The following is a 20,503-nucleotide window of genomic DNA, read 5'->3' as shown; positions in this document are numbered from 1 at the left end:
AAAGCAGAGCCTCCTTGCCCAGCGGGTGCTTGCACAGGTATAGTCATAACAATCCCCTGACAAAGAGCAGGGAGAATCTGACAACATCATCTTCATTCGTGAAGACCTACCCTTGTGTTGATGGCCTTCTGCAAGGCCCCAAGGTGAGCTATGGGGCTTTTCTATCCTACAAAAGGAAGAGTAGTAAGCAGCCTGGTGCATGCCTCCTCCCTTATACGCTGCTATAGTTATATGCTCTTACAGCATGCATACTTCAGGTCTACACTGTTTGGACGGTCAAATGTGACAGAAATCTTGAGGGCAAAACATGGACATAGAAGACCCATCTGCACAGGTCTGCAAGAAGCCTAAAATGTCATCCCTGAAATGGAAATTAATTTCTCAGTCAACAGTTTCTGATGTAAATATCTTCTAGCATTAAAGGATTACAGGTTTGGCTGTCTTGCAGTTATTAAACCGCTGGACTGAAATGAGTGGTATCTCCCTGAATGAGGTACAGTTGAGCTGTGCTTGACAAGCAAATAAAGAAATTTTTGAACTTGTTGAAGGAATGTAAAGATGGTGTTATGGGGGGAAATGCAGATTTAGGTATTTGTTAAGAAAAATGTCTTGCAGAAGAGACTCAGAATTAAGAGCTTATGCTTTCAAAGATTCTGAGTATTTTCATTTCCCATGATGCCTTCTATAAAGGGCAACATCAGTGGCAGTTTTTCTTTCAAAGCAAGATTTTTCTTCATTGCTGCACACCATGCTTTGTGGCAAGCCCATTTTTACCATTGGGCATGTATTTGTTCAGCTAGTAGTTTGTAGAGCACTGTAGGCTGTGACCTAAGCAGACAAAAATGTGCTGAAATGTAAACTAACATATTTGGTAGGGATGTAACACAAAAGAGTTACAGAGGTTACTATAGTTTTGCAGATATGGACACAACAGAGAGGCAGCTCCTTCCATGGTATTGCAAACCCTTAGGGCTTACACATTATGAATTGGCTCCAAAAGCTAGGGGACTAAAATAATTCCCATAATATTTCTTTTTTTTATTTGCCTTCTACAGTTCCTGTTTTCAATATTTTTCTCTTTAAGCACAGGGGTTATGAGTTTACACTAAAAATATAGTGGAAGTTGAATCACGTGATTCCATGAACAAGGGTTTAATGGGGGAAAAAAACCCTACGTATTTTCCACTCTGTAATTCATACCAGACAACCACCAATACTTTAAAAGTAATGGTCCTTGCAAGTAAAACCTTGGATAACCTAAAGACAGAAGGCATCAGTGCACTGCAAGAGATGGGCAGGTTGTTGGAAGCTGGGGAGCCTGGAGAAACACCCACTAAGAAGCAAAGAGCAGCAGATAAAAACCATTAAGCACCTCTGACACCCATCACCTCGCCAAAAAGACTGGGAGAGACTGAGTGTAATCTGCGGTGAAAACAAGGGGAGCTGAGCCTCAGAAACGGGAAGGAAAGGTGTGTGACAGAAGATGAGCCTGGAAAAGGGAGAGGAAAAGTGAATGCTGCCATCCTGCTGGTGAATGACAACAGAGGAGGACTTCTTTTTTCTGTTAAAAAAAACCCAAATAGCACACGGTTTATCCACGTCATAGCTTATTACAAGAGCTGCAAAACTGTTTCACCCTGCTTTCTGACTCAAGCTGGTACAAAGCACAATCATCTATTATGTCTTTCTAGGTCTGGTCCTCTAAATTTGGTGAGGCCAAGCAGCTATCCCCTTATAAGGTTCATTTTGCAACCACCCCCTTCTTGCGATGCCTCCCTGCCATCCAGCTGTTTTATTTTCCCCAAACTTCCCTTACTTCTTTCCAGCCAATAGGGTAAAGTCTCCCGAGTAGCTTTGTTTCTTTAAATTTGTCACTGGTTCCCTCATAGACCTGAAATTATAAACAGCTGCCTACAAAACCACAATTGCTTCTAGAGTAACCAACATTAAGGACGCCTAGAGAGGGTTGTGACCAGTCTGCGTATAGGGAGAGACAGGGGTGCCGGAAACGAAGATCCTGTTTCAGTGCAGATTATCCCAGCATGAACAATAGAGGGACATATGGGATACACAGCCAGCTCCTTATAAAGAAAAAGCCTCTTGGTTTATCCGGGAGGCTCCAGAAAACCAAAAGTAAAGGGAAAAAAAGAGCAAAGCAAGCCCCCCACGGTGCCCCCAGGTACCTGGCCTTGTGACAGAAAGAAAAGCTATGCAGAGCCACCTATGCAGATGCCCCCGGAGCTTGCCAAGGAGCAGATGCCTTGGGCAGTGAATCAGCTTCTGTGGCTTGGCCTCTAGGGCTGTATGACTGCCATCCAAAAATGCTGAGGTGAGGGGAGAGGGTCACTGGCATCCAGTACTAGTCTGAGCAGCACCTGACCGCTATCAGCTATTTCAGTAAGAAACATTATTGCATTTAACCCATCTGGTGCTCAGGATTCAAGATTTTCCAGACTTACACCAAAGCAAGAGAAAAGTGTGAAGGTTATTTTTGTTAGCAAAAATTAGCTCTAAATAAAAGCCAAAGTTACTTCCCTGCAAACTTTCAGGAACGTCCTGTGGAGAAACGCAACTGCTAAATGAGAAACATGATTGACTGTTACTGTGAATGCTTTCAAGGTTTAACTTCTGTGTAACTGTTTAAATCAGCATATTAATTTGGACTTGGATTTTTCCTACCAGTGCACTGACAACTCTGGTCAAGGGATGCTCAGTGTTTCCAATTTGCCGATATCCGTGTGTCTTCAGCACTCATATTCACAAAACTGGTGCCCCCTCTGGCATAATACTTCTGTCTGTCAAAGGAGAGCTCTCTTCTATGTCAGGCAGCCACAGCTGCCACACGATAAAATTGTGTGCTGGTTTGACTGAAAAAGAGTTAATTTTCTTTATGCAGTTAGAAACCTTTCTTTTTCATAGCTAGCACACTCATTATTTGGACTTAGTTTGAGAACAAGAGATAACACTCCAGCACCAAGCTAATGTTTTCAGTTGCTCTGGTCTGAGAGCCAAGGACATTCTGAGCGCTCTGCCCACAGGTGTGAGGCATCGAGGAAGTGGGGGCAGAGACAGGGCTGAGCTTGACTGACACCCAGACTGATCAATAAGAGTATTGCATCCCACTAGCGTCATGCTTCATATTTAATGAGAGTTGGGACATTCCGGGTGGCTCGCTCCCTCTCTCGCTCTTTTGGGGGTTCTCGCTCTTGCTTGCTCTGGGGCGCAGTCAGAGGAGTTTTGGTTGGGATGTTTAGTCTGGCCTTTTGTCATTGTGCAGAGGCCTCTGGGCTTTTCTGTCTTTTTTCCTTTTTTTCTCTCTCTTTTGTCTTGGCTGTTCAGGACTGCGGTATTGCTTCCTGGGACTGGCTGCTTTGTGTGGACGGAGTTCATGGGGAATTGGCTTGAGTACCTTTTACTTCTATTTTATACATATACATATACATATATAATTACTAGTAGTGTATTAGTATTTTGTTATTTTTTTAAACTGTGTTTATCTCAATCCAGGTTTCTCCCTTCCCTTTTGATTCTCTCCCTTAATGGGGGGGTGGCGGGGGAGAGGGTGGGTGAGCAGCAATCGTGGTTGCATTGCCAGCTCAGGTTAAACCACAACTTGAAAACAGAGGACCCCAACTCAAAAAGGACTGTAACAAAATCTCAGCAACATACATTACCTGGCTTAAAATGCAAAGTCTATTGGTCTGCTTTCACTCCTTAAAAACTATTGATATTTTCAGTCATGAGATAGAGCACTTAATCTCCTGCAAAAGGTATTCCCTGCAAGTGAACCGCTGGCTGGTAGACAGATCCCTAGCAAACTATTTTTCTAAAACAAGTGGACGTGCATTTGTTCTGCATGTGGGAAAGACAGGCAGGCAGATGGACACATATGCCCCACACCCCCTTTTTTACTCACTCATTCATTTAATAATTTAGAGAATCTTGGAAATTAAGAGTTTATGATGGAAACAAAAGCCAACTAAATTCTGAGCCGTGATGTTGCAGGACTTTGGATGCACGTTTCATTAAAGTATCTACCACAATGCAACTGTCTTGTGATAAAGATGCCTCTGGCCTCGGGTGACACTTAGCACTGTCTGTAGAAGGGCTGCTTTCCTTATGTTTAGACAGGCCATACAGTGCACTGTAAAGAGAAGAAACATTTGTTTTCTTCTTATAATCTAGTAACAAAGAAAAATCTAGACAAAAATCAACAAGGCACCTTTCCCCTCTATCTCTCTTTAAGGTCCATCTGTATATTGCTGCAGGAAGGGGAAAAGGAAGTGGAAAAGACTTCTCCATTTAATGGTGCAGCACTAGAAAAACAACCCAGGAATAGAATGGCCATATTTTAAAAACTGACGTGTTTTGGTTTGGGGTGTTTGGTTTTTTTTTCTCTCTTCCTTTCTTTCTAGCTTTCTTTAAGTAAATAGAGTTGTGAGTATGTATTTCAAGGGAAAAAGCACTTTGTGAATGTGTGTTTCTACCACCACTACCAGCTCCTCATTTTTCTAGCTCACTGGGTAAGTCCAGAAATGTCTAGGTGCGGAAGATTAAGTCTCAACAACTTTCATGTCAAGAGCCCTCAGGGTATCTTTCGACATGCAAGTTTTCAGTAGCACTTTTAGCTGATGTGGACACCGTATTCCCTCTTTGCCCTGGCTGTGTGTTCCTGTGCCCATACCAACTCCTCCGTTTTGCTTATTTGAGTGTTTGGAGCAAGGAATTGATCCCACCGAAAACTAATGTTCTCCCCACACGCACTTTTTTCCTGGCTCTCGGCTGGATCTGATCACTGATGTGCTTCACTGTGCAACCACACAGAAGGCAGTGCCAGCAAGCTGGGGGTGCGAGGCAAGGAGTGGGCTGCTCCTCTTGGTGGCAGCGATACCAGTTGGACTGGCACCGAACTAGAGCACAGGCAGACACAATGTCCCGCTCCAGGCAAACACCCATCAGGTTCTGGCTGCATCACATGAACACTTCAGAGCAAGATGAAACTGTTTGAAATGGCCTGACTTAGGATACTCCATGTCCCTGCGGCAACACTCCACCAGCCTCTGGCAAAGATGAGGGAAGACCATGCGCAGTGGTGGGCTGCGAAGGAACTGCTGGGACTGCTCTGGATCTGCTCTTCCACATGGCTTCTCCACTCCAGCGTGCTACAAGGCAGGTCCTTTATGTTTTGGTGACTGATAAACTGCTCCAGGTTGGCAGAAACCGCATTGGAGTGGGGGGGGTGAGGAAGGCAGAATTTTTGATCCTAGAAAATCTCTGGTGTGAGGTTTTAAACTGAAATCAGTTAAGAAAACAGCAAAGCACAAGTTCTGAATGGATAGCAGGTCATGGCAGCATGTGGGAGCAGGAAAGGAGGGCTGGAAAAGAGGATTGCGGATAGACACACACGTAAAACAAGGTCAAGCCTTCTTTCAAATTAAGAAATAACAAAAAAGCACCCATTCTCCTTTCTCTCCCCTCTCCCAACAGCAAACACCATCAAAGGCAATATCTGCCTTCCTAAAACAGACCCACTATACACTTTATTTCGGCTACACGTTCTTTCCCTGCTGGTTTTGAAACGATGCGATTCAGTTTGAGAGAGCAATGCCGTGTCTTCGGATGGGGGGGGCAGGACCTGTGTGATGAGGCACAACGCAGATGTGTGATGTCCGTGTGCAAGCACCGAAAACCACCAGCCTACGCTCACGACCGACCCACATCCCCAGGCCCTGAGACCCTGCCTCCCCCCTAAAACATCCCTGCGGGGGCCGGGCTGCCCCGGGCCGGGCTCGGAGGGGCCGCCGCGGCGGATCACGCCGCCATGGCGCCACCTGGCGCCGCGGATGGCCCTGCTGAAGTGGAGGCCTAGCGGGGACTCTCCTGAGTAAATTAAAATTTTAGAATTAATTTAAAATAAAAAAATAAAACAACATTAGAAAACAAATCAAACAAAAAAGCCCCACAATTAAACAAATCCTTGGGAGCTTAAGTCCCAGCTTTCATGGAGGCCTTCTGACGCTCAGTGAGCTGCTGTCAAAGCAGGCATGTCACCTTGGGAAATGGTGAATTAAGGCACTTAAAAGTGATGTTGGTCTTCCCAAGGATTTTACAAATCACCTAACGTGTCAAGAAATGTAGCACTGTCAGATGAGGCTGCCTGCCTGCCTAACACCCCGAATCCATGGGGGAAATCTCCAAAGAAAGGGCTTTCCTCCCAAAACTGAGAGGCTTCCCGTCCCCCTCCTCGCCTCATGGGTGCTGTGAGGGAACCTGGCACAGAGAGCTGGGGTGGCTGGTCAGGAGATGTCCTGTGCCAGGACTCCTTAGCTGCTGCCCTGCTCTGCTTCTGTGAGGAAAAAGGACGCAGGGGTGTCACACTGTTGCCAAAAGTAAAGTCAAAGATCCTGATGATTTAAATCTCGAAAACGGACATTTTTGAGTGTGACTAACTTCCAGGATAATTATTTCCACCTTTCAGCTTTTCCTGCTTTCCAACAGCAGTCTTACCTCCCATCTTAAAGCGTTGAGCTGTGCAGGAATAACTCTGCTGTTCTGTTTCAGATCATCTCTTCCTCAGGAGTCTCCACTCAGCTTTACCTAGTAAACTATGTTTGCAACAGTGAAATATTACCAATGTTATTATTCAGTTAAGAATTTAGTTTTTCTAAGATGTGATTTAAAAACAATGGTGCCTAAAGCTTGGTATGTCTTTGGGCCCATCTGTACCCAGCTATGGAGTTTCCCAAGCTGAGCTTTAAGCTGTTGATGAGACTTCAGCAAAAGAAAGACCACATGAATTTCTGGCACACCTAAACAAACACTCCAGACTTGAGGCTGACGAGGACACTTGCAGTTCCCATGTAAATAAGACGGGGAGTTGCTGCAGGTCTGGGAGAGCAACTGCAAGGGTGCAATTCATCTTCCAAAGGTGATGCTCCTACAGGAGATATCAGCCTGTTACCCTGCTGTCCATACAAGGCTGGTGTATAGCACACCGTGCTGCAAGTAACTACAAAAACCAAGGGAAATAAAGCTTATAAAGTAAGACTTTATGAAGAGAGAGAAACATTGGGTTGGTGTCCTGGGCTTTGTCCTTAAATGAAATTAGTTTTGAAGACACTCATAATAGGGCATAGGCAGAGATGTTGCAGGGTGAGGGTGTCTTAGCATTTTCTGGAGGAATTATTGTTTCTTCATTTGTCTCTGTGCTGCTCTCTTCTGGCTTTCTGGGACACATTCAGAAGAGAAGTGATTGAATTTCCTCAGGCATCAGTGCTTCGCAACATCAAAATAGTAATTCACTTGGAGCAGAATGACTCTGTTTTGGAAATGTGCAGATTCTCTCTCCTCTCAAACATCTTTCAGCAGCAGCTGAAGAGTTAATGTTACATTTAAGCAATTGCTGGCCATCCATGTTCATTGTCATCAACAAACAAGGACCATTCACAATGCTCTCTGCTCAGTTGCTGTAGCAGCTACAGAGTAAGCCTTTGTGTATGTTTTTTTAACAAGCTAAGCTATGGCATGAAGCTGCAAGATTTAAAAGAAGCAGAAATCTTCCTGTACTCAATGAAATCTAAAATAAAACATATACGGTAATATAGTCATTCACTAAGTGAAAGTCTTAAAAGTCCCAGATAGAAATTCAACATGATTTGAGCATCACTTTCAGTTTAACCAATGGAAGTACCTGAAGCAAAGAAATCCCCAGAAGCATGTGCTTTCCTGGTAGATACATTCAGTCAGTCAAAGGCTATTAGTTTCAAAGGTCCAGCCAGGTAAACGTTTATTCCTTGTGCTGAAGGGAAGGTCTGAGTATACAACATAATTGGTCACTTTGGACCTTGAAAACAGAGGTTCCTGAAACATGAAAGACCAACAATGGTTAGGGAAGGAAATTGCTCCACAAAGGAGGACAAGCCAGGAGCTGATGATGACCACAGCATAGGCAGGGCCTCCTCACACACCCCAGCACAGTCCCACAGGACCCGAACAATGTCCATGAACAACCTCCAACCAGGTGATTTGATGAACTAGCTCCAGGGCCTGGTGAGGAGATAAAGCCAGAGAAAACGCAATAACATAGGTCCAAGGTCTATCCAGGACATGAGGCAAAAGATAGGTGCAGCTACAGCATAATGCAGACAGGCACTCACTGTTCAGTTCAATCACTATTGAGAAGAGTTTGACTCTGCCCTTCAAGCACTTTGTGGTCAGCAGTTAGATAAAATCTTGGCCTCCTCCTTGCTAGACTAAACATGCCCATCTCAATCTCTCTTCATACAACATGAGCTCCAGGCTCCATACCACCCAGTAGCCTTCTGCTCTGCCTCTTCAATTTCTCCACATCCTTCTTGGGACATACTGTTCCAGCTGTGGGCTCAGCTACACTGAGTTGGAGGACTTACCTTGGTCTGCTCACCAGGTTCCTCCTAATGTGATCTAATGTTGCAGTGAGAGAGCCCTGTCAGTTCATGTTCAGCCAGGCATCCACCATAACCAGCAGAATTGCTGCTCAGCCAGTTGCTGATACGCAGAGCAATTCTGCCCCAGTGTGAAACTTCACGAGTCCTTACTGAAGTCCTGCAACAGGACTTTGTTGGTCCTTTTCTTGAGGCTAGTGGGTTGTCTTTGGATTGAAGCACTGCCATTTGTCTGTGCCACACTCCTGCTTTAGTGTTACCTGCAGAGATGCTTTGGGTATATTCTATGTTCTACTCCTGGTCACGCTCTAGGTGTTGAACAATATTAGCCCTAATACTGATTCCTGGGCTAACCATTACCAGCCACAAGTCAGTTGATGAGCCATTGATCATTATCCTCTGTATCTGGTGATACAGCCAGTTTTCCCAGCAATCCTTTTGTTTATCCCATGCTTTCTCGTGTTCCGAATGAGAATTCTGTAGGAGACACTATAGGGAAGCCTTAATAACCCCAAGTTACCTCCAATACCATCTCCTCACCCACATAACCGGTCATTTCCTCACAGAAGGCAGTCAGGCTGGGTAGGTGCACTTTGCTCTTGGTAAATCCATGCTGAGTATTCCTGATCACATTCTTGTCCTTCACATGCTTGAACACAGATTCCTAAAGGACACGGTCCACAATTTTTCCAGCCACTGAGGTGAAGCAGACTGGCCAATGCTTCCCCAGATCCTCTTTTCTTTGAAGATGGGTATAGCATTAGACTTTTTCTTCTCCTTCCCTAACTGTACCAATACTCACAGAAGTCAGGGAACAGGCTTTGCCTGTAAAAACTGATGTAAGAAAGGGATTGAGTTCTTCTGCCTTGTCTATTTCTTCTGTTTCCAGGTTGTCTCCTGCATCCACCAGTGGACCCATGTTTTCTTTGAATTCCCTTTTGCAAGTATTCTTGTTACTGTTCCAAAGCTGATCTTTGGCTTTCTGTATTTTGTGTCCAATTACCTAAGCAATGCTTTTCTAAGCTCTCTTTTTGTCAGAGTATAAAATGCATCTTGTAAAATTCCATGTCTTTCTCAGTGACGGGATGATGTGTCCCCAAGTTCTCCAGAACTTCACTTTATAAGTCAGCCAGATGTCCCAAGCATCTTTCTGCTTCATGGCTGATTCCCAGCGATTCTACCTTGAAATTCCCAGACTGAGGCAAAACCCACTCTCCTGAGTGGAGCATCCAAACCACTGCTCACTTTCCCAGCCTCCTTTCAGTTCCTGAACTCCAGCAGAAGGCACAATGGGCAACTGAGACTAGTCCTGCCTTGAGTCACCACAGCAGATTTCCTTGAAGTCCTCAGGAGATAACAGCTCTGGCTTTAGGATAAAATAAATAAAGGAAAACCAACAATGATGATGATGGAAACTTAAGTTACCTCATTTGGAATTTGACTGCCTTGTTCTCTTAAAAAGATCTTTAAAGATGCAGGTGCACAGTGCTAGAGCTGGTTTGTCAGTGGAGGAAGAAGTGGAAATTCCCAGTGAATTCTGCAACGAAAAGGGAATGAGATGTGTATAGTTCATTAATGTCTGAGTTGATCATATGGAGTTTGTAAGGGGAAAATCAATTTTTACTTGTCAACTTATTGGCCACTGTATCTGAAGAAAGTGGTAAAAGGTGCTATTTGTCATGTAGCCCTCGGACTGTGATTAGGGGTAGCAGTCCAGCAGCTTCCAGCAGCTTTCCTCATTCACACAATAATAAGCCCTGCTCTGCTGTAGAGGGGGCAGAGGTGACAGAAAATAAGTGGGACTCTGGGAGACAGTGCTGTTTTACCTCTGTGAACACATCCCATGGCTCCTTTTTGTCTCATTTGCTCAGGTTTTGTGTCAGGGATTGCTGGTTGCTACAGAAGGTGGCACAGGTGGATTTTGGTGGTCAGTAAGCACTCATTGACTCTTCATCGTCGCAGTAGTGGCAAGAGGCATCCAAGACCTGCCTGGACGCCTTCCTGTGTAGCCTCATCTAGGTGTTCCTGCTCTGGCAGGGAGATTGGACTAGATGATCTTTCAAGGTCCCTTCCAATCCCTGACATTCTGTGATTCTGTGACAGCTGCATGATCAAGATCACCATGCCGGACCTAAATAAAACAATGTTGTATGGTGCATGCTTTTTGTCCAGCTATTAAACAGACAGCAATTTTGGTTCTTGCTTCCTTCCCCTGCCCAGGTCCCCCATACAATCCTCCCTTCGGTCACAGATGGGATGAATCCATCTTATTATTCCCAAAGGTTTACTAGGCAGAACATATAAGGCACTAGGGGAAACACTGTCATTAGGAAACCATTGCTGCCAGTCCTGCTGGCACAGACACATCTATTGACAGTGCAGGAAAGCAGCAGCTGGGACTGTGCTTGGCTGCGGGGAGCCAGGTGTTCCTCCTCCTCCTCCTCCTGAGATGAAGAAATGCAAGAGAAGATCCTAGTCAGCCTGCAATGACTGCAGTCCAAATAAGAGCTATTAGCAAGCTGCTCTGTTCTCTCTGCTGTGACACACATACAAAAATAAGTCAGTCGCTGGCTCCGGAGCGAAGAGGTTGATCTTTGAAAACAAAAGGTTCAGTGACTGTGGAGAAGGGGGACTGTGCCTTTAAAGCCAGGTATGGAGGAAGCTACAGCTCATTACTGTATTTTTATAGCCAGTATTGTTTTCTGGGTTGTTTAAGGGCATGCAGATGTTTGAAGGGCCTATTCAGCCTCCAGCAAAGAAAAGGCTTTTTTCTTCACCAGTGACTGCGAGCTTTTCAGGAAAGGACAAGTGTCCTCTCCTGTGTGTGGACAGCATTCAACACATGATAAATTTTACTTGGATATAAATGATTTGTATCAAAACTGCTAGCAGCCTGACTTGGTTAATAGCACTGTTCCTACTGACAAATTCTAGAAGCTCTTGATCCAAATAAGTGAGTTTTAGATATTTAATAGTGAATCTTTGAACTTTATTTTTTTTAACACCCAAAGCTGTACTGAGCTTCTTTAAGACATGAGGACAAATTACTTTAAACATAAAAAGCAATACCTGGATTTTTTTTTTTTCAATCTGAATAATCCATTATAAAGTTAATCTCAGGCAGATTTCAGAAAATCTCTTCAACATTTTCAGCATCTCTTTTCAGTAAGCAGAACTTGTTGCATGTCTCTTTTTTTGACCACCTTTTAGGAAAACAAAACGAAACCCCACCAAAATTGGAGAATCCACTGAGAAACAGTGACACCTGGAAATGCTATGAGCTGCCAGTTATGAAAAAAAAATTGAATATTATATTCTTCTTACACACAGACACACAAATTTCTGTTTAAAATAACCTGAAAGTCACTTTGAAATTCAGATTGTTCTCGCCATAGCTATCAAGAGGTTTGAGACTTCAGCACAGAATTGACTTACACCTGGTATTCTACTAATTAAGTCAATTAGAAAGTCTCCTAATAACTAATTAGGACCCTAATTTCTGTTTTCAGTTCGTTAGGCACTGCAGACTGTAAGTTACTACTGAAAGTGAGACTTGGTGTCTTGAATACTTACGAATGTAAACACCCAGCATCATTTCTCAAAACAAAAGCCTTAATCTCCAGAGTACTTATCCCTCTTCACCCTGAAGATGAAATGTAATTAATGTTGTACCAAAAAAAAGCAGCAGTAACAAGGCAAAGCACCTTTGGGCATAGAAAAGGAATTGGGACAAATGAAAAACAGAGCTTCTATATTGTGGGAAATTCCACTTTTAAAATATCTTGGTTTCTCTCAACTTGGGATAAAGAACTGAAGAAAATTTTTAATTGAATAAAATATTTTGGGTTAAAGCAAAGCTGAGTGTTCTACTGAAGTGCATTTCTGCACTTCTATGTCCCATATAGCCCCTGACCAGCCCACCCAGAGGGGAGGTGGCTGCCTTAGGGGGCACACTGTATCCAGGGAACCAAAACCAGCAAAAAATGGGACCTAAACTTCCATGAAGCAAGGCAACACCAGGCAGGGCAGCTGTATGTCAATATAATTGAAAACATACATCTGAACTTGTGTTAGTCCAAAGAGACAAAAATGCGACAATTTGGATTGCATGGGAGGTGGGGCTAAGGAAGAAGTTTCATTTCAATCCCATACTCGCCTTCAAGGATTTTTTTCAGGTATCCAGCAAAACTGAAATAATTAGGATTGGAAACCCATTAACAACTTTTATGGGGAATGAGGTGCTACAAATGTTCGTCTGTATCTCAATAAACAATGTCATTAAATAACCCTCACAAAGAGTTTTAAAGGACAATAAAACAAGTTATAATGTTGTGTAAACTCTTCTTTTTCCTCTCTTGAATGAGCAGAGGTTCCAAATGTTGTCACGGAGGATCATTCCTTGCCACCACCTACATCTTAGAGTACCCATCTGGAAAAAAAAGTGTGAAGGTCAACACTGTTACCAGGGCTATGATACCTCAGGCCTCAGACCCACTTACATTTTTGGGAGACCCTGTTGTTTTCACCTGCTTAAATTCATTTACAGATTGAAGGCTGTCCCGGTAGCTGGGGGTTTTGGAGATTTATGGTGCTACAGGATTGCTAAGTCTTATGATTAATGGACTAACAAATGCCAGAGAAGTAGGAAGATTGGAAACCCAGTATCTCTGTCTCAGAGGAAAAAAACCTTATGCATGCAGATGGTTGGTTTTAACTTAAATGGGAAAAGCAGCTTTTATTGTTAATGTAGGGGGGGGGGAGGAAAAAAAAAGTTAGTAAGTCCCAAAAGATTGCACAAAATGGATATTCCAAAATTCAGAAACCATTTTTCTTCCTCAGGAAGCCAAAGATTTTATTCCACATATTTCTTTGGGAAATATTATCCCAATTTGAAACAAAAGGATAAATTCTTAATCTTTAAATTATTGAGGCTTATAGATCTGCCACCTGTGTAGTCTACCAAGGCTTTTTTGACTCTCTAGTAGCTGTGCAAAGCACAGCAGTTCAGTTCATTTTGGGGTGCTTTCTATTCTGATACAGCGTTTCTATCTGACTGGAAATCTTGCTAAAATACCACTCTTCTGGAGAAATCCTGATCAAAGAATTTATTCTATTTGACCTGTGAGGATAACTAACTAACATAGACTTCAACTGCAACTGTGTTGGCCTCTGATCCCCTTGATTCATATGGTTTCATTCAGCTTGTGGTTTCCAGTCCCAGGCTTCCCACTTGAAAACATTTTTGCCTTCATAGCTATTAGCTGCAGTGAGTCAAGTGTATAAGAATGCTCTGCATATTTCCTACCTGAAGCTCATGAAAGTTTTCCATTTTATGAAGGAAAAAAAAAACACCACCACCACTATGCTTGCTTATATAAGGATGTGTTCATACCACTTCAAATGTCAGCATCAAACAGGAAGAATTAAGAGTTTCCCTGGGGCTGAGGTACACCACAGCCAGGGAGTTTGCCTCTGCCAGCTGGGCTGGGGTAACCACACATCCATCTCAGCTGGACATCTAAGCAAATCTTTTTATCTACATGTGTGAAGAACACACTTAGGAAGTTACCGAAACTCCTTCAATGGGTATGGAGCAATTAGCCCTTAAATGGAATCATAGAATGGTTTGGATTTGAATGTACCTTTGAAGATCCTCTTGTCCAATACCCCTGCCATGGGCAGGGACATCTTTCACTAGATCAGGTTGCTCAAAGCCCTGTCCAGCCTGGCCTTAACACTTCTAATGATGAGGCAGCCACAGCTTCTCTGGGCAGCTTGTTCTAGTACCTCACCACCCTCATCATAAAAAATTTCTTCCTTATGCCCAATCTAAATCTGCCCTCTTTCAGTTTAAAACCGTTGTCCTCTGTCCTATCACTACAGGCTCCGGTGAAAAGTCTCTCTCCACCTTTCTTACAAACCTTCTCTATACATTGAAAGGCCGCAATAAGGTCTCCCCAGAGCCATCTCTTTTGCAGGCTGAACACCCCCAGCTCTCTCAGCCTGTCCTCACAGCAGAGCTGTTCCATCTCTCTGATTTTTGTGGCCTCCTCTGGCCCCTCTCCATCAGGTCCGTGTCTTTCTTGTGCTGAGCGCCCCAGAGCTAGATACAGTGCTCCAGGTGGGGCCTCATGAGAGTAGAGCAGAGTGGTAGAATCACCTCCTGGCCACAATAGTGAAATGTAGATATGCAGAAGTATGCACAAAAGGAATATACAATTGCAGATAACACAAGCACACAAGCACCTGAAACAGCTCAGTGACATCAGGAACATGCTCTGCCGTGGGTGGGCAATTTGTGGCAGCACTAATATGGTACAATATGTACATCCCCAGATGTGTATAGAGATGTTCTGGTTTGCCAGAACCACAAAACTGCCGAGGGAATAAAATCACTCATCTGTTGAAGGATCTGCACACCACTTGCTTTCCATGCAGGCCCACAGGGGTTTACACTGGCTCTTCCCAAGCCGAATTTCAGCCCAGCCCAGGGCTTTACCCACACTTGGAATGAATCCTGAGCTCAACACAGGGTGTAGCTGCTCCACCTTAGGCTCCTAGAGCAGTCAAGGGTATGGTCAGTTGTATCACGGTGTTGTGCTGAACGAGGTACACCAGTGGCTGGGTTGTACTAACTCAGTGCCTTAAGATGGTCTTGGTTTTATTAGATATTGGGCTTCATTCTACACAGTTGATGCCAAAGGCTACTGGTCCAATGATAAATCAAGCACGAAAATACTTTCCAGACACAGCTGTGTATGATTTTTTAGTCTATTCGTATCTCATATTTCACTATTAATACAAAAACTGAAATATTTTGTGGTTTGGTTTTATTCTTATAGAAAAGAAAGGGATTAAGAAAAACTTGCCTAGAGGGATTTTTGGCTCAGTGGCTCTTAGGCAATCTCTTACTCTGGTGCCACCCAGCCACCCCATGTCAGAGGTGGCCTGCAGCACCAGTGCTGAGCCCCACGGGGGAGCGGATGGAAGCCAGAGGGTTAAAAGGGAAGGACAGAAGTACCTCTTTGACCCCAAACCTCCCCCTGTCCCACTCCCTCACTTCCCATTACATTACAATACACAGTAAGAAGAAGAGACAAAACCCTCTTGAAAAAGCTGCATCATTTGGCAACTGAAGATAAAAATGGTTGTCCATCTAAACCAAATAAGCGAGGGTAGCAGCACTGCTCAGAAACAAACCTGAGCACCCAGTGCAGTTTTGTACAATCTCCCTTTGCACATTGCATTTCTGGTTTTGCACAGTTATATGTAGCAGGAATGAAACAGAGCTGTCTTTCGATTCCTTAATCTTCTTCAAAGCTCAGGCTCCGGTTTACACACACAACCATTTACTTGGTAACCTCAGGCAGAAGAGCCAGGGACCTTCACGCCTTGTCGCTCGCGTTATTTTCCATCATCGGAATCACATTTCGCCCCGGCCTGGCGGGGGCACAGGCTACTGAGTTGCACCATTAATTTATTTTAAGGGCCCTCGTCCCCCAGCCGCGGGTTCTCCCCGAGCGGGCAGCACGAAGCCGCCGCTGCCGCCGGGGGTCGCTGCCCGACGCCTTTTCCCTGCCGGCAGCTGCGGGCAGCGCGGGGGGAGCGGCCGCATCCCCGCCCCGCCGGGTCCGCAGCCTCCACCTGCCCGGGGACAGCGGAGCGGGGTGGGCTGCTGGCCAGGGGAACACACCCGGCTGTAGCCATTTCCACCCCCGAAGGTGGGTCTGGCCCTCCCCCTGGTGTGCCGGACCTCAGCGGTCAGGAAGCCCGTAGGCTGCGTGGCAGCAGCATTTTGTACTAAAAAAAATGTGGGTATATTGTGTCCAGTTCTGGGCCCCTCAGTTCAAGAAGGACAGGGAACTGCTTGAGAGAGTCCAGCACAGGGCAAAGAAGATGAGGAGGGGAGTGAAGCATCTCCCGTATGAGGAAAGGCTGAGGGAGCTGGGTCTCTTCAGCTTGGAGGAGACTGAGGGGTGACCTCATTAATGTTTATAAATATGTAAAGGGTGAGTGTCAGGAGGATGGAGCCAGGCTCTTCTTGGTGACAACCAATGATAGGACAAGGGGCAATGGGTGCAAAATGGAACACAGGAGATTTCATTTAAATTTGAGAAGAAAATTCTTCATGGTGAGGGTGCCAGAGCACTGGAACAGGCTGCCCAGGGAGGTTGTGGGGTCTCCTTCTCTGGAGACATTCAAAACCCACCTGGACACATTCCTGTGTAACCTCACCTAGGCGCTCCTGCTCCAGCAGGGGGGTTGGACTAGATGATCTTTCGAGGTCCCTTCTAATCCCCAACATTCTGTGATTCTGTAATTCTGTGATTCTGTGTGATTCTGTGTAATTTGTTAGCAGATGATGCATGGAGGTGCTTCTGACCCACCTGGAATTGGTCCCCACTATGCCCAACTTGTGCGGGCACTTGAGGGCCCCCAGAGCTGCCAAAAGCTTCTTGAATTTATGACTCTCTTCCGAAGTTTGGCTGGTGACTGGGGTAGATTTTGTCCCTCACTACAAAAGACATTGAGGTGCTGGAGGGAGTTCAGAGAAGGGCAAGGAAGCTGGTGAGGGGCCTGGAGCACAAGTCTGATGAGGAGCAGCTGAGGGAACTGGGGCTGTTCAGCCTGGAGAAAAGGAGGCTGAGGGGAGACCTTATAGCTGTCTGCAACTCCCTGAAAGGAGGTTGTAACATGGAGAGTGTTGGTCTCTTCTTCCAAATAGCAAGTGATAGGACAAGAGGAAATGGCCTCAAGTTGCACAAGGGGAGGTTCAGATTGGATATTAGGCAAAAAATTTTTCACAGAAAGGGCTGTCAGGCACTGGAACAGGCTGCCCAGAGAAGTGGTGGAGTCACCATCCCTGGAGGTGTTTAAAAGATTTGTAGATGTGGCACTTAGGGACACAGTTTAGTGGTGAGCTTGGCAGTGGTAGTTTAACCATTGGACTTGATGATCTTTGAGGTCTTTTCCAATCTAAATGATTCTATGATTGGTCTGTCTTGTTTGATGGGCCTTTGTTTTTGTTTTTTCTCTCATAGCCTTCTTTGGTGGAGGGAGCTGGTTTCTAGATTTCAGAGTCAGAAAAATCTCCATTAGGTAGAATGATGTGGTCACATTTTCCTCTGCCATTTCAAACTTGCAAAGCAAGAATTAATTAAATAATAAAATGGCTTTAGGTCTTTTCAAATTAGAATGAACAAACGCTTAAGTTGTTTCTGGTGGAAAACAAACAATCAAACAAGCCTTTCCATCTTTCAAAACAGGTCTTTTACTCTTTGATTTATTTTTTTCCTCCTGGAAACAACTAGTTTCTCTCAGCAGGAATCTTCCTAGTTATTTTGAGAGAAATCTTATACTTTTGGCTCAATACATACATATCATAAAGACCAATCCTGACAGGCACTCAGAAAGTCAGTGGAAACAATGGTTTGATTTTTAAGTGTCCTTTTACAAACCATGTAAATCAAAGGTTGGGATAGTAAGGATTTTAGGCTGGAAAGTAAGTAGAACCAAAACTGAAACTAGCTTATAGCTGACCTAAATTTGCCCAAGGTGGGAAATGAAAAAACCCTTAAAGCAGCTTATCCTCTCTGGAGAACTGCGTCAACTGAGTCAACACTGAGTGCGTGGATGGATTAGTTAAAGGTAAATGAGGCAGTTAAAACAGGGCCAGAGGAGTTAGATAAGAGAGATGGCAATAGAAAAGGTAAGAACCCTAATAAGACAATTTAAGAGGACTCTGGGAAATAAAAATCCATAATACAAATAATACAAGTGAGATAAAGGAGCTAGTTTGAGTCTTAATGTGAGAAACATCGTTAAGGAACTGAGAACTGAAAGAGGAATCAAATGTGAACCTCCTGTAAAACAGGGAGATATACTGCCATTATTCAGAATGTTTGCTCTTCTATCCACTTTCAGGAAAGACTATTAAAATATATTTTCCTCGGCAGGCAAAACAGTGGGAGGAAACCAAAGAAGAACAATGAAGCAAAAATAATTAAAGTCCATTAAAAATATATTGTATTTTATCTATCAGAGTTTCCCTTTTACATCCATATTGCCTCCTCTCGGGCTGTTTCCAGTTCTGTTTGTTTGAAAAACCAACTGCCAAAATGAAAAAAGATGTCCTGGTCAGAGCCAGCCTTCCCTTACACCCACATCTGCCCAGGCTAGCTGTAACATGCTTAGAAATATCCCTGTTCCTAATATTGTTCTATAATGCACAAAATCAGGTCCCTCCACTCAGAGATTTTAGGAACCCAGAGCTCCAGCCAAGGCAGAAAAGTGGCTACAGCTTTTCCAGCGTGCAGCCAGGGCTGATGATTTGCAAACACGAACTGCCACACTCTTTCCTAAATACCACCAGGCATTTAAAATAATCCAGGTATTTCGATTTCTCAGCAGTTTAAAATGATGGCCAGAATGGTCAGTCTCAAGGGTACTGGGATATTCTGGGTTTGAGGTGGAAAACAGCAGAAAGTGATGGAAGTGATGGGCTGGATGAGCAGCTGCGTGTTGGGAAGAGGTCATTGCTCCATGGGTAGCAGTGCTGCCTCAGCCAAATCAAATCAAATCAAAGCTTGGCATTGCCATTGTATTTCAAAATGTATGCAGGGCTGTACATCCAGCTCTTGTGATAAGGTCAACATGAGTGCAGAGCAGAAAACAGCCATTTTTTTTCCTGTTTTGTCATAATATAACACAGAACAACAACCTAACCATTTCTATAGCAATAGAATAGAAAAAATAGAGCAGAATCTATATTAGTTTGTTTTTGTCAGTCCTCTCACTTTCTTACTGGCGCTATAAAATACAAATTTGCACTTTTAAAGGGGTGGTTGTTTAGGTCTTTTTTCATGCTTCCAGCAAGCTAACCTTGCCTTTTCTGGGCCTCAAACACTGTGCTTTTTTTTTTTTTCCCTCTTGGTGTTGGAGAAAGTACATTCTGCATTGGGGTATGGCGTATGTTTGGAAAGAAAACGAAAACCGAAGTTTTTGCAGTCCAGGGAATTGACAAATCGTTAATAATCCGTAACACACAGGCTTTCCATCTGCTATTATTGCTCTCAGGTCAGCTGGCCCTAGGAAAGCAGGAAGGAAATAGAAAGCTTCAGTGAACACGAACAAAAAGCTTCTATAAGCCTGCAACGTATACGTGATCTCAAAGCTGCTATTCCCTGGAAAGGCAAGAGTTGGCTCTGCTTACATTTCTGTTTCTGCTAGTAAATTCCTCGCTTCGCAGGAAAGGCACCAGACAGACCTTTTCCGTACAATGGTCTGAGATGAAGGCACAGCCTCAAGTGCTTTTGTGCCTGAGAAGGGATCTCCCCTGAGTCAGAAACCCCTGTGTGTCTGCTAAAACTCTGCCACAGATGAATGTAAACATCCACCCTCTTTTGGCTCTTTCTTGGGCCTGAGGCCCCTCCTAGCTCATCACTTTGTCTACAGGCTTATTTTGAGAATGGAAGATCACTGGCATGGTGAAAATCCCTCTTAAAATGGGTGTGTGCTTCTGACTCTACTAACTTGGGGTTAGTTATATGTTAACGAAATCACAATTTTGGTTCCATGAGTTACAAGAGCAATACCATGTCACTGTTGCAAGTATCGTACTCATCTTATCTAATTAACATTTAACATGATTTTGAAAACAATAATGCGACGACATATGAAAAAACATGGATTAATTCATGATTGATTATAGAAGAAGAGGTGTAACTGTTTTCAAAACACTCAAAAGAAAACCTTCCTGTATCAAAATGATTCTTTGATTTAACCTGTACCATGGAGAAAGAAAAAAGAGTTTGGAAGGAAAAAAGAGAAAAAGATAGCACTTGGCAAGAAGAGCTAAGGACTTTTTCCGCTTGCCTAGTGCACTTCTGAGAAGTCACGTGCGGGAGGAACTGGCCCTACCCTGTCTGCTTTTCATAAGCGAGCTGATATGTTTGAACCTTGTTCTCATAAGGAAGTAGCCCTTCCTAGTGAAAGCTTATGAACACTTGTTTTGATGAAAGACTGAAAATATTAAGGAAAATAAGTGAACTTGAGGTTTCTGAAGGGAAGAACTGTCCTTG

This window comes from Streptopelia decaocto (assembly GCF_964273445.1).
Source record: "Streptopelia decaocto genome assembly, chromosome: 1".
NCBI classification, from domain to species: domain Eukaryota; kingdom Metazoa; phylum Chordata; class Aves; order Columbiformes; family Columbidae; genus Streptopelia; species Streptopelia decaocto.
This window is presented reverse-complemented; position numbering follows the sequence as displayed.